Below are 13,991 nucleotides of genomic sequence, written 5' to 3' on the forward strand. Positions count from 1 at the left end.
TTTTAGTTCTCAGTTTATTTGATATTGACAAAAGTTAGTCAGTTTTGTCTGTTCTTCTGTAAAACAAACTAAGATTTATTTTTAGAATTAATATTTTGTTTCTAAGTGGAATTGACAATTTAGTCTGTTTCATTTGTTCTATGCATTGATTGTGTTGTTGCACTTTAGGACATCCACAACACTTAAACTGCTTTTTCTAAAAATGTCAAATGCTCAAATGTCCTCTCTGTGATGGTTTTCCAAGAATGGTCCGTGCAAAATCAGAAAGGCCTCATGATAAGTGCATATATATTGTTCAGATTTATTATGCATCAGGATAAACCACCTGAGATGTTCTGACTTGGTGCGGTAGCTTTTATAGTCAATTATTTAAAATAAGTTTTCCCTCATCTTCTTTTTCTTCTTCCATCCTCCTACTCCCCTCGTTGTTTCTCTGAAAGATTCATCAAGCCATTTACCAAACATCATCTTTTCAGAGGATGCCATCCGACTGTGTCCCTTGCCTTGACCCCATCTTCATGTTTGTCTCTGGGGAGCATTGAGATGGGTGAATGCTTCTGTTTTTAAATGTAAATGTGCTTTGTGTTTATTAGCATGACCACTTCTTCTTTCTTTGAGGTAAAATCTTCTAATTTTCCCTTTTACTTCTGTAATTTTTTCATTTATTCTATTTCGCTAAATGGTTGAGCTCGAATTTTTCAGCTTCCCATCTGCTCTTCTTTTTGTTCTTCTCTCCCTCCTCCTTTTCCTTCTGTCGCGTCTCCATCCTCTTGATCTCAGCTCCAGCTTAATCTTTTGTCCCTCATCTCTCTCTGTGTCTCTCTGTCTCTTGCATTCTGAGTGTGTGTGTGTGTGTGTGTGTGTGTGTGTGTGTGTGTGTGTGTGTGTGTTTATCTGTGCATGCGTGTGTGTGTGTGTGTTTATCTGTGCATGCGTGTGCACATTCGTAGATATCAGCTGGTTGTGAGGCCCACCAGAGAAGCCAGGAAGCTTTAAGCTGTTACATAACAAATTCTTCTTGACTTGGAAGTGTGTCATTGCTTTGGATAAGGGCCTCGTGCGGCCACTGCCTTAAGACCCTTCCAGACCTCCCTTGATAGTACTAATGTCTGGATGAAGGGACAATGGAAGACAAAAGAAGAGTAGGGATTAAGGGCAAGCAACAGAAAAGAATGGGAGTGATGGAACAAGTCAAGAAATGAGGGAAGAGAGAGAGAATAAAACAACCTGAGGTGATCAACAACAAGCAAAAGAGAGCGAGGAGATGCATCACTTAGAAGGTCAAACGCTGGTGGGAGTTAAGAGAAATTGAAGGAATGGAGATGAAGCAGCAAAAAGGCAGAGAGGCAGGTTTAGAGGTAAAACTGGGAAATCGCCTAGACTCAAAGGAGAGGTTGCCGTTCTGCCTGTCTGAGTGGGTTTGGTATGTCCTCTCGTGCCACAGTGCTTTAATTTATGTGCTGTGTTGCAGAATGCAGAGACAGGAGGTGTGTCGGCACAGGAGAAACAACAGACACTCCAATCGGCTGTCTGCTTTTTACTGTACTGGGCAAGATTATGCTCCTTTGGTGCACTGAGAATATTTTACATGATGCCAAAACTATCACACTGTAACACTGCAAGGGAATAAAAAATAGTTGTTCCTGTTGACTAGTAATCAGTTAATTGTAACAGTGGGTGAGCAGCAGATGAGCAGTTCTTTCAGAGCAGCAGGCTTTGTTTATTCTGGCTTGGTTTCTGGATTTCTTGTTTTCCTGACACTTTCCAGCTCAGGTTGAGAGTCCAAGGTTTGTGACACAGTAGATACATAAATGAACAATGTGCCCAGAAAAAATCAACTGGAATTGTCCTGTAATAATGTGTTTTGCCAACTTAGAGCAGAGTTTGTTTTAACGAGACAGGCACATCCCGAATAATGCTAAAGAGATGCTAAAGAGACAGAAGGTGGAAAGTTTTTATATATATAAAGAAGAAAATGTCTGAAATTATTCACTTATTTGAACTTAAAATGACAAATAGAAACATTACTGTAAAAGTCAACATAAAGCTGAATCCATGACTGAAACGGTCATGTTTCCATGCTCAAGCAGTTGACATATTCAAGTATCACAGTTTAACCAGTGGCTTTTATTTATTGTGTGTTTGTGTGTGTGTGTGAGCCTTTTTGTATCTATAGAAGTAATCAGTCAAGGTGAGGACGAAAGTGTTGTTGAAATCCATCAGAGATTCCCTTCGTTAAACAAGCGCAGACAGCCAGAGAGTAGCCAGACCCTCTTAATGGTCTCTGTGTGTGCAGACCTGTGGTGCAAAGGGCTTTGATTGAAATGTCTCCATCAACTCTCCTGCCCTTCACAATCATCCAAACAGTAAGATGCTTCAACAACAGCCGAGCTGGACAGGGGTCGAGGTTGCTGTGAGTAACCAGGTTAATGCAGGAAGTCAGAGAATGCGTTGCATTGCAATAAAATGCTGTGATTAACTACAGCCTGCAATTACGTGCAGGTCCTCGGTAATTAGATCTAACCCTAATCCTAGTCATTTATTTACGCAACAGTGAGAAGCCTTGCAGTTCATGACTGAGTAGCAGAAACACATTTTAACAGTTTAATGAAGTTCAGTCACAGAGAGTTGCATACAACGAGCCAGACTTGAACACACACAGCTACACTCACGGCTGACACATCAAAGAAAAAGGAAGGGGACAGAACTATTGATATACTGAGCAAGCCAGTTATACAGGAAATGAAACAAGTCCAAAGAAGACATCATATCAAAGTAAAACAAGAAACAACTAAACGTGGAGTGAGTAAGACCTGCACTGAACATAAAGGCAGAGAACACTGCAGGACAAAGACATAAACACAGCAAGAGGAACAGACAGGAAACACTGAGAACTAAATACACGAGACTACGACTCCACTCCAAACTCTGAAGTTTAATGAACAACAAGAATTGAAAATTAACACTAGAACATTTTGCTCCATCCCTACCCGACAAGATGTGCTCTTCGGTTCTCAGAAAAGGTTTCCTTGTGATTCCATGTACCTGTCTGAAAACTGAGAAGGAAACTGTTAAGAGATATACTCTAAAACACTTCTTCAGTAGAGACTCAGAGAAGAGAAACACACAGAACTTCTTGCTAGCAAGGGCAGCCTCCAGAACTGAGACTCGCGCAGAGGACTGCCCTGGTCTTTATTTATATGCTTCAGTGAGCGTTTGTTCCTTACATTGGAATGTGCAGGTGTACGTGTGTGTGGTCAGAGTGTGACCCCATAAATGACTTCCCTACACCTGCTGGTCTCGAAGTCCAGCAGTTCATCAAACCAAAAGGCACTTAAACTAAGATATAGCTACGTTAATCCTACCGTAAAACAATAAGACAAGGTACGACCTCTCCCATACTCCAAGGATGTGGGGGTGAACGCCAGAACACCCTGGAATGTTACAGACCTCCTAGGATGAGACATTCTTTCAATATGCCACCAACTATATACTTCTACACACAAATGATTACATGCAGTATTCTACCATATGCAAACTTATATCATTAAAAGATTATACTGACTACTAAGTACAATTTTCCTATTGACAGAAACTGTTCCAAACCGCTCTCTCGTCATGTCCTTGTCTCTGTGGCCTCAACTTAAAACTCATCTATTCACACAGGCATTCAGGCGGTGCTTGAATTATGTGTTGTTTTGCGCGATTTGAGTGTGTCCAAGTTTCAGGTTTCAAGTTTGATTGTCACGTACAGATAAACAGTGTAGCCACATTTACCCATAATGAAATTCTGGCTCGTGCTCCTCAGCTTTACATGAGCATATAAAAGTGTGCAGTTATATTAAGAAGAAAATAACAGAAAATAGCAGTAATAATAATAATAATAATAATAATAATAATAATAATAATAATGATGATGATAAAAGAGAAAAAAGTATTAAATATTTAGAGAATTTAAAACAAGTTGGTATTTACAGGTTGCGAAAATTGTGCTATTTGACATTGACTGGATTTTACTGATACTTCTATGAAGAATTTTTTTTTAGATGCTGATTCTTTTGATTGCTTTTTTAAAGACAAAGAACGCTAACTTACCAAAACACCTCAAAAGACACCCAACAGTCCATAAAAACAGACACCTGTACTTAAATAATACAATGAAACAGACGCTGAAGTTTACCATTCTGAAAAGACATCGAAATAGAATCTGAAATTCTTCAAAAAAACATGTCATACATCAGTTTTTTGCTGCCATTCATGTAAATATAATTCTAGAGCTCAATGGGAATATTTGGTCTGCGTCCTGGATTTAAGTTTTGATATTTTAAGATGGCCCCTTGGTTTTTCTTTGGTAGGAAAAAATTACGGACAAATTAAAAAGTTTAAAAAGATATTTTTCAAATTATTCAATTAAATTATTATTTCAAATTGCAGCTTTATTAAAGAATAATTCCTGCTTATTTGGCCACATCAATACCTACACTCATTGCAGAAAACCTAAAGAGTTCCCTAAAAAGTATAAAAAGCTAGTAATAAGATTTGCTTTTTGTGCATGCAAAAATTGCAAAATTCTAAATTTGAATCCCCCCAAAATACCAAATGCTACATTTTACACATGTGCGCATCACACACACACACACACACACACACACACACACACACACACACACACACACTAGCTAAACCATGATTATTATCCACATGGTCACAATACCCAGGTTACTTACCCAGGTGTTGTTGGAGCCTCTTTGTACTTGCATTGTCAAAAGCCTGAAACGTATGCTCTGTCAGACTCAATGTCATTTTTACCAGTCAGAGATGTTTGTAAGGCATTTATAATGATTAAAATGGAGCTGACTGTGTTGTTTGCCAAAGTGTGCAGCACAGAATCCTTACTGTGCAGGAAACAACAAATATTAGCACACACTGGTAGGAATCAGAATTCTAACACCTTTGATTTTGTGACTCACCCAAACACAGTCGTGGGTATGTACTGAAATATCTGCACACACTCCCACCCACAGACTCGAACACAGGCACTTCTGGTCACGGACATCAATTAATCATTCTGGTTTTTTACAACTCCCTCAGAGTGCTAATCAGATTTTTATCATCTTCGACTCTTTCACCACCTTCACACTCCATCTCTTTCTCTGCACTCTCTGTCCGTATCATCTTTCAATAAGTTTTGCCAGCGCTCCAAATACAATTTAGCAAAAAAAAAATCACAGTGAACAACACTCATATGAGCTCAGGGAAAAAAGACCTGCAGAGATGTGGGAGAAGGTGCCAAAGCCTTTGTAAACTATAAAGCCTGATACTGTTTACAAACTGTAATATTATTGCATGAATATTGTCAAGAAAAAGTGACAGTTGAGGCTCTTTCATCTTGTCAACACATCTGCCTGACATTGAGCTGCTTAGATAAGTTTAAGGTGTCTTCTCCTTTTGTTTCAAATGCTCTGTAGAGCAGTTTGTGGCCTACAGAGCTCTCTTCATACACCACTCGATATTCCTTCTCCACCAGTCTTATTGGACCCATGGTTACAGTTGCACATATTGTTGAAAATATGATATTATAACAGAAGTGTTAAGACTTTATGCTTAATGTCGGACACACACAGACAGATGACAAGAAATACCTGAATCCTTAAGCTGTCGTTTCCTGTGGGAGCGTTCTGCTGCTGGTAAATGTGGCCTTAAGCAGATTCTTTACAAAAGATTTCCCTCATCAAGCTCATGTCTTACTATGATGTAGCAGCTCAGAGATCAAGGAAGCATTTCATCTCTTCTGTTCTAGTTATCATAGCAGACCTAATTTTCCTATCACTGAAAAATACATGAATGGTTAACTAAATACACATTAGGAATGGCAGTTATTAGTGGAGGTGAGTGATGTGGCCTCAGAATTATATCACAATATTTAAAGGAATAATGTGATAATGTTGTTAGAATAGTGAACAAAGAACACTGAACATCTTATCTGCTTTTCCGTCCTTCTTTTCTAGTGATCTGCCACTGAAGACAAACTACCTAATTCAAAATGTGAATCTGATACCATGCATAATAATGCAGTAGTAACGACACAGCATAGGTCAAGCACAAGCAGAAAAATAGTTAAGAAGGCAGTTGCAAAGGAAACGTAATGTAAGTAAAGTATAACATGGCTGCTTAGCACTTTAGTATACCAATAGCTAAATAATGTCACCTTGTAACTCTTCAGTAACCTGTCACATGATAAAATGTAAGTGGACAAATATTTTCTACCTGGCTTTAAGCAGCTTCTTAATCAGCTGCTTAAAGCCATGTAACCACATCAGTAATTTCCATCCCCCGTCTGCTTTTCCTGTCACACGGAGCGCAACTGGCGAGTTCTCCAACAGTGCTTAGTTGAGTCGCTCATCACCAACCAGTAGTACCGCCTCCTCGCGTTCCATCAACACCTGGTTGTACTTGACGCTGTTATTTGTGGTTTTTAAAGCAGCAGTTATTGTGCGCTACAAAATGTAAAAGTTTAGCATTGTGAAATCGTGTTTGGACATTTTTACAGCATGTAAAAATTGATGCTGATATTATTGTGATTGATGTGAAATGGCACATCACTAATTGCTATCATACACCATTATGTCCAAAATGACACATTACAAACATAACTCTGAAATTTGAAACCACTGCTTCAAAGATAAAGGTCATTGCATATAGACATGAGAATATTCCGACTGTTGACCTTTATGCTGTTTCTGTCCTCACTTATTGAGGATAATGACTGGAGCTTTGGACGGATGTGTTAGACAGTGCTGAGGTTGTTTTTGGACAATCCCTACTTCCTGTACAAGGAGTGATATGTACAGAAGTAAGGAGTACATTTATCAGCAAAATAAAAAACAATGAAGAAACAAAGTCTTCTGGAAACTATTCTGATCTTTTTCTCAATGTTGCTATTTATGACACACAATTATAATATGACAGATCAGCACTGGCCTAACCATGGCCAACACGCACTTTTGTAATAAACACATGTACAGGCTGCATTTTCTCACATCATTAAACAAAAAAGACTTACATTATATTCAAACCAGTGGCCTGCAGGGACTCACTGAAAGGCACGCAAAGACAGTTGTGTCTGTAGTTGCTGTCCTGAGAAAAACAGAAACAGTTGCTCATGAGCTCAGGAACAGAAGCCTCTCGATTTGAAACATGATATTAAAATATTCTAATAACAAAGTAAATGGCTGAATTAAAAAGCTTGGCCAGCGTGTGACATGGTTAACTGTGTTAACTTAAATAAAGGGAGAGAGATTGCTTTCTTTTGGTATTCTTCACTGACGTATATTTTTTACATTTTACTCGATGAGCTCTGCTGGGCTTGCTGTGACTGCATTTTCTATCGTGAATAAGATTTGGGCTTATGTGATTTACAAATAATTGCGTTCTGTTTTTATTCACATTTTACGCAGCTGTTGAAATCAGGTTGTTAATGCTTTGGTAGTGGCTGTTTTAGCGTTGCCTTTTAAAACTACATTTTTAAAAGGGAACAACTTACTAAAAACAAGCCTCGGTTGTCTGCAACTATTTAAACTCAGTCAACTAGAACATTGGCAAATGTATTTATACAAATCTAAGAGGTCAGCAGTTTTACTTTGCATTCATGGAGCTCATTGATCTTAATTTGGATACATATTGGAAAGTGTTACAGCTTGACTTTAAGTGCAACACAGTGGAACAGTTGCGGGTCATTGTGACACACAGCAAATTGCGGGTTGCAGTGGATGTAAGACTGTGGACGCACTGGCAGCACAGTAATCTATTTTGATAATCTCCTGCCAGTGTGCTGAGGGATAATTAGCCAGATCGTGCCATCAGATTGGGGCTGGATTTATGCAAGTGCCAGGTGTTGTCTGGTCAGTGTTTGTGTCTCTGTGTGTGCAAGACACAGAGCTTTATAAATGAGGCTAACAATTTAGTCAATATATGGAAACACTGAAGCAGTCTGCAGGCACAGCATAGGCATTGATGAATGGCACTTTGTATGCGTTTGAGTGTTTTAAAAGGAAATTCATGTTAATGTCCGAGGTCATTCAGCACAGAAGGTCGCTGTGCAGGAGAGAGAACTTGAATGAAGGCTGTTGTTTCTTTTAGTGGTTTGTAAAGTTGATTACTGCCTCCACCTTTGTTTGGTTCACAAATCATTAAATGTTACATATAAGACGGTAACATGAGTGACATGAGTTATTGTGGGGGGTTCAAATATTTTCTATCACAAACCCCCCCTGAGTTTATTGATTAAACATGCACTAAGGCTAACATCATATTGGTTCTCCAGCTCTTCTGGGACGACACCAAGACATCGCCAGACCAGCTGAAGACATAATCTCTCCACTGGTCACACCTGGCCTCCTCCCAGTTGGACATGCCCAAACACCTCGCCTAGGGTTTGTTCTGGAGACATCTTGCTCAGATGCCAAAACCACCTCAGCTGGAGGCTTTAGATGTGGAGGAGCAGTGAGCCCCACTTGAATGACTTGCCTGTGCCCCATACAATGTACAGTTGCGGGAACATTAGTTTTTATCCAGATTGGAAAAGCCAAACATGGAGTCATTAATTCTTACACAGGTTTCATACTGACCTTTTGCCAGCCAAATCTTTACACTGGAAACCACATTACAGACCCACAAGAATAAAAGTCTAAATATACCATCAGTGCCACTAGTCTGTGTACTTGTCAGACCAAAATATGTTTAACATATTCCATACCTATTGCATTTAGCTTAACTTATGGAATGCACTTTAGGTTTATTTACATCGTATAGAGCTTCCTGTACGTTTGCCTGCCGAGTAGGAGAAGACAGTTCATGTTTTTTTTTTTAAACATTTCGTTTAGTAGTTCTGTGATTTTGCTCAAGAAGATTACAATTAAAATCATAAGTTAGTTTTGTTATTAATACCAGCTTGTGCTTTGTAGTTCTCCTTTCACATGCTACAGCGCTCTTGTTGTTTTCCTTTTACTGACTCAACATAACAGTGCCCTCTGGTCATCAAACCAGCTTAATGCAAAATTGTTTTCCCAATTTGGTGTGGGAATAAACGTGACATGCCTGCATTCCCTCTGGGATAAACTGTAACACTGCTAGAAAGACCTTGTTGTCTGCCATAGAGTAAATGCTTTTAGCTGGTTTCAGACCGGTGGCAAGATTAATGAAAAAGATGAGGTCGTTGAATCATACCATATCTAGTTTGGCTACAGCGATCCAAATTTGTGTGTTATAAAAATAGAAGTAACAGTTAAGTAACAGTTTTGAGCTGCTTTGTAGAACAGACGAAAAGTGACATTTAACCCGCCATTATACAAACAATCCACACAGCACTTTTACATATACAGTGAACACAAAAGAATTATGGTTACAGAGCAATAACTCCAGAATGACACAATTAAAGTTTAGTATTTTTATTAAAAAAATAAACCCATTAATTATACTCATCAGGCATTAGCAGAATGTACTCTTCCCCAGAGGCTGCATTAATATTTTAAGGAAATATAACAAAGTAAGACATAATACAACACGACCAGCGGCTACGCAGATTAGCCCTCAGCTGTTAGCCTCCTCCTGGGAAGGATTCCTGTGTTATGCCTTTATGCTGATGCAGCTCTAATGTCAGGCAGTTTTGCTGTTCATACCGTGCTAACATTTATGTTTGAAAATATTGCATGCATGGCACTTCTTTAACTGTTGATTATCAAATGTTTTTCGGCTCATGGAGTTGACATAGTTTTAAGATGAAGAGGCTTCATATTTGCCTCTGGTTTGCTTCCTGTGGCAGATGGCTGCCCCTCCTTCAGCACAGAGGTTCTTCCTGTGAAAATTGAGTTTTTCTTCCCCGGTGTCACAAAGTGTTGCTCAAAGGGGTTCATCTGATTGTTGTCTTCTCTATTGTTGCTGGCTCTGCACCTTACAATATAAAGTGCCTTGAGGTGACTGTCGTTGTAATTTGGCGCTAAATAAAATAAAAATGAATTGGATATTCTGTGCTAAGGGTCCATTTCAGATGTTACTCAGAGCAGTTTTTTCCTCCTGTGAATGCAGTTTTACATTTGTTACAAAAAAAGAAAGAAGAGTCAATAAAGTAGGTTTTCTATTTAGACCTGTGGTCCCCAACCTTTTTTGCTCCACGGACCATTTTTCCATGTCACGGACCGGCCTTTAAGGTGTGCCGGATAAATACAACAAAATAAAATGATACGAGCAAGACAACTGTGGTATTTTGTAAATATAATAATAAACACAAATTCATTATTAGCAGCGACCTCCTGAAGTGCGCCGACAACATTGAGAGTAACGTCCTCCTCTCTGCCCTTAATGCTCTCTGGTCACTATGGTAACGTGTAAATATTTCTTTCAAAATAAGACAAAACTACAAAACAAATATAAATAAACCCCTGAAAAACATAAATTTCACACCCGAGGCTCAACTCTCGCGGCCCGGTACCGGTCCGTGACCCGGGGGTTGGGGACCTCTGATTTAGAGAATCATAGATGTTTCTTGTTTTACGTCAAAAAAGAATCATGACATTTTTGGATTTTAGAAGATTAAAACAGAACTGTTGATGGAGTCACACTAGATTGAAGTATACGGAGATATTTTCTTTATTTGTTCATTGTTTGGATGTAGAAAACAGTCTGGAAAGAGATTTCTTGTTCATTGGTAGCTCTCAGTTACTGTGACAAGACTGATATTAGCTACAACTTTGCACCAGTCTCCTCGCCGTGTGCAGGTGCTCATACGAGCCTGAGGCTTGTCTTCTGTGCCCATTTGATATAACCAGGTATAGAAATAGTGTGGCAGTCCTTAGTGAAGAGCCAGCTGCTGTAACCACTTTATCTGCTGTCCAAGGCTTTCCAACACAATGAGCTATTGTTCTCTAACCATGTATTCTACTTTTGTCCCGTCTCCTACTAGTCTGCATTTTGTGTCTGCACTTGTTGCATCACAGTCCTTCTTTCATCTCCCGTCTTTGCTTCTTTGTGCTGAATATTTTATTTGTGCTTGTTTGCAAACCAATCCTTCCATTTTACTTGTTTCTTGCATATCCACTTAAGTCCAATCCATTCTCTTAATTTGTCCAGCCTGACCTTTATTACATCTCCTCTTGCCTCCAGCTTTTGGTTCCATTTCTCTGGACTGTTTCTCCATCCGTGCGGATTTTTTCTTTCCCCTTGCAGTTACTCAACAATGAGTGTGAGCGTGATCATATCAGAGTTAAAAAGTGTGGTGAAGTCAAACAAAGGGGAGAGCTTAATGCAGACGGTGGATTATAGCTGGAAACAGGACTTTGCACTAAAGGCTTTTTTAAGGACGTGGCCTTACTTTCCTGGACGGCCTGTGTCATGCAGTGACAGTGGAAACATGTAGTCTCGCAACGTGCACATGCCGGATTAGTAACGACAGCTACCAACATCAATGTTCTCAACTGTCCATACTGCCCCAGAGCATCACTAGCACAGTCAAAGAGACGCAGTTTATGGCCACTCCCCACTCTGATCTGTCCACCTAAATACCCACTGACCTGTTTTCTGTAAGCTCTTCTGTCCGGCCTCTGCTGACCAATGTAATGAAAAAGACATTCTGTGGCACAGTAAAGTGAATAAAGACAAACAAGCTCTCATTTAAAACTCTGACCTTGCTGCTCATCCGTGTCTCTGTGTACTGGGAGGTGTACGGATATGGGAATTGGAAATCAATGTACCGAATAGGACGAGGCAACGATTTCAACTCTTCTCTTTTTTTGCCTTGTTCCCTTTCTTTTGTTCAGAGGCAATCACTGCTCTGTTTGTCCTGTCCTTGTCTCTGTTGTGTAGGCCTCCTGTTTTTTTCCCTGAAAAGAAAAAAATCATTTGTAAAAATCAGAGCAATATTTCAAAAGAAACACTCAAGTAAAAGTACAGTTTCTTTTTGAGACAAGAGCATGCAAAGGATTTCTTGACTGCTACAATTATTTGAAAAGGTGCTTCATATGATAGTTGATGACTTTTATATTTCAGTATTAACAATAATAATAATAATAATAATAAACATTTTTAAAGGGTGCTTACAGGTAAAGATGACATAGTGAAATATTACATAAAGCTGACTGTAGCTACACTGTGATATTTTCCATTCTTCAGCTACACACTGTTAGGATCAGGGTTTCTAAATCAGTTGCTACTGAGTAAAGTCTAGGATCTGCTATTTCTTTGTGATGTTGATGTCATGATCCGGCTGCGTGCAGGGAGGAAACGGACCCAAACGCAAACTCACTAGAAACAGGATTGAACTTTTGATGTGAACTGACACATCGACAGGATCAGGAGTGAGTCTATTGTTTTTAATGTCCATAGAAGCGGGAGAAAAATAATCATTGTAACTCACCACCGGGAGTTGCTTAACATCGTCCATTTTATGGCGGCGTCTGCGCCGCTTCCTACGGGAAGGGGAAGTGGGCGAAAACAGCTGGGCCTCCGGCATGCAGACTTGACTAGGGGAGACGGAGCAACTAAGAAACACAGAACAACAACAAAGAGACACAGACAGCTACTAAATACTCAGAAAACTAAACAGAATACAAGAAAGCCAAAGCGCTAGACTATAGAATAAACTGGGGCAACAAAGAGAACTAAGATCATAATACAAAAACTCAGAGACACAAGAAACTCAAAGCACTGGGTCACCGACCCAGGACCGTGACAGTTGAGTTCAATTCAGTTTTACTTTCATATGAAAGTCGCTTAAATAAGCGTCTGTGAGTCGTTTGGTACCGGGCCGCGAGAGATGAGGCTCAGATGTGAAATTGATGGTTTTCAGGGTTTTTATCGTTAACTCGGTTTCCCTGGGTCTTTTCCCGTGTTGTAGTTTTGTGTCTTACTTTGAAAGAAACATTTACGTGTTACCATAGCGACCAGAGAGCATTAAGGGTCAGAGAGGAGGATGTTACTCTCAATGTTGTTGGTGTATCTCAGGAGGGCGCTGCTAATAAAGTTACACAACCACACAGTGAATTTGCGTTTATTGTTATATTTACAATATACCACAGTTTTTGTCTTGGTCGTATCATTTATTTTGTTGTATTTATCAGTGACACCTTAAAGGCCTGTCCGTGAAAATATTCTCTGACATTAAACCGGTCTGTGGAACAGAAAAGGTTGGGGACCGCTGGCTTAAATCACCTTTCTTTCCCATTCTGATGCTGGGTTTGAAATTTAGCGGTCGTGTTGACTAAAGTCAACACGGAAGTCAACACAACCTGTTTGAACACATCTGTTCACACTGCCTTATTCGCTTTAGTGCTGATTTGACCTGTTGTCAAGTTCTGCTTTGCAATTTTAACTTATTTTATGTATTTTATGACTATTGCTTCTTTTATGAAATTTCCCCTTGTGGGACTAATAAAGGTATCTTATCTTATTAATGTTGTTCTTTTGTAAGGTGACCTTGGATTTTTGAAAGGCGCTCTCAAATAAATTGTATTATTATTATTATTATTAAAGTCAGAGAATTGCTGCCATGCGATGTTGATGAGCAGGCAACGAGCTGTAGAATAGGCTTACCCAATGAAGCGAGTGTATTTCCAATATTTAAGGAGGAGAACAGTTACTATTAGCAGACTTCTGTTACAGTATATTATGTACAAATGAAGCACTACTTGCCGGTTGAGCACCAAAGTAAAGGAGTGTACAGCAGAGAGGTGGCCAACTCTGCACTCCATGCCAGTTGCAATTACTGCTATCATTTTAGCTCCTTAGGTTAGAGCTCATTAGAAATCACCAACAAGCCATTGTCGGGACCTTCGTTAGAAATTCCTTGCAGTAGCTCTAATGAAAGTAAACAATGACATTTGCACATGAACTTGCCAATCAGTCTGACACAAAGACAGAGGCAGGAATTCAAAATCCCAGCAGGGCTCAAAACAGGTGTGTGTGTGTGTGTGTGTGTGTGTGTGTGTGTGTGTGTGTGTGTG

General features: G+C 39.5%; 1 protein-coding gene across 1 annotated transcript in view; it reads left to right on the plus strand.

The window, feature by feature from the left end:
* The window catches only part of plcl1 (phospholipase C like 1), a 123,390-nt gene that overhangs the window by 56,121 nt on the left and 53,278 nt on the right, over positions 1-13,991 (plus strand). The window lies entirely within an intron of this gene.

The sequence above is a fragment of the Pundamilia nyererei genome, unplaced genomic scaffold (assembly GCF_000239375.1).
Source record: "Pundamilia nyererei isolate P.nyererei 1_Seehausen unplaced genomic scaffold, PunNye1.0 scaffold00176, whole genome shotgun sequence".
NCBI lineage: Eukaryota > Metazoa > Chordata > Actinopteri > Cichliformes > Cichlidae > Pundamilia > Pundamilia nyererei.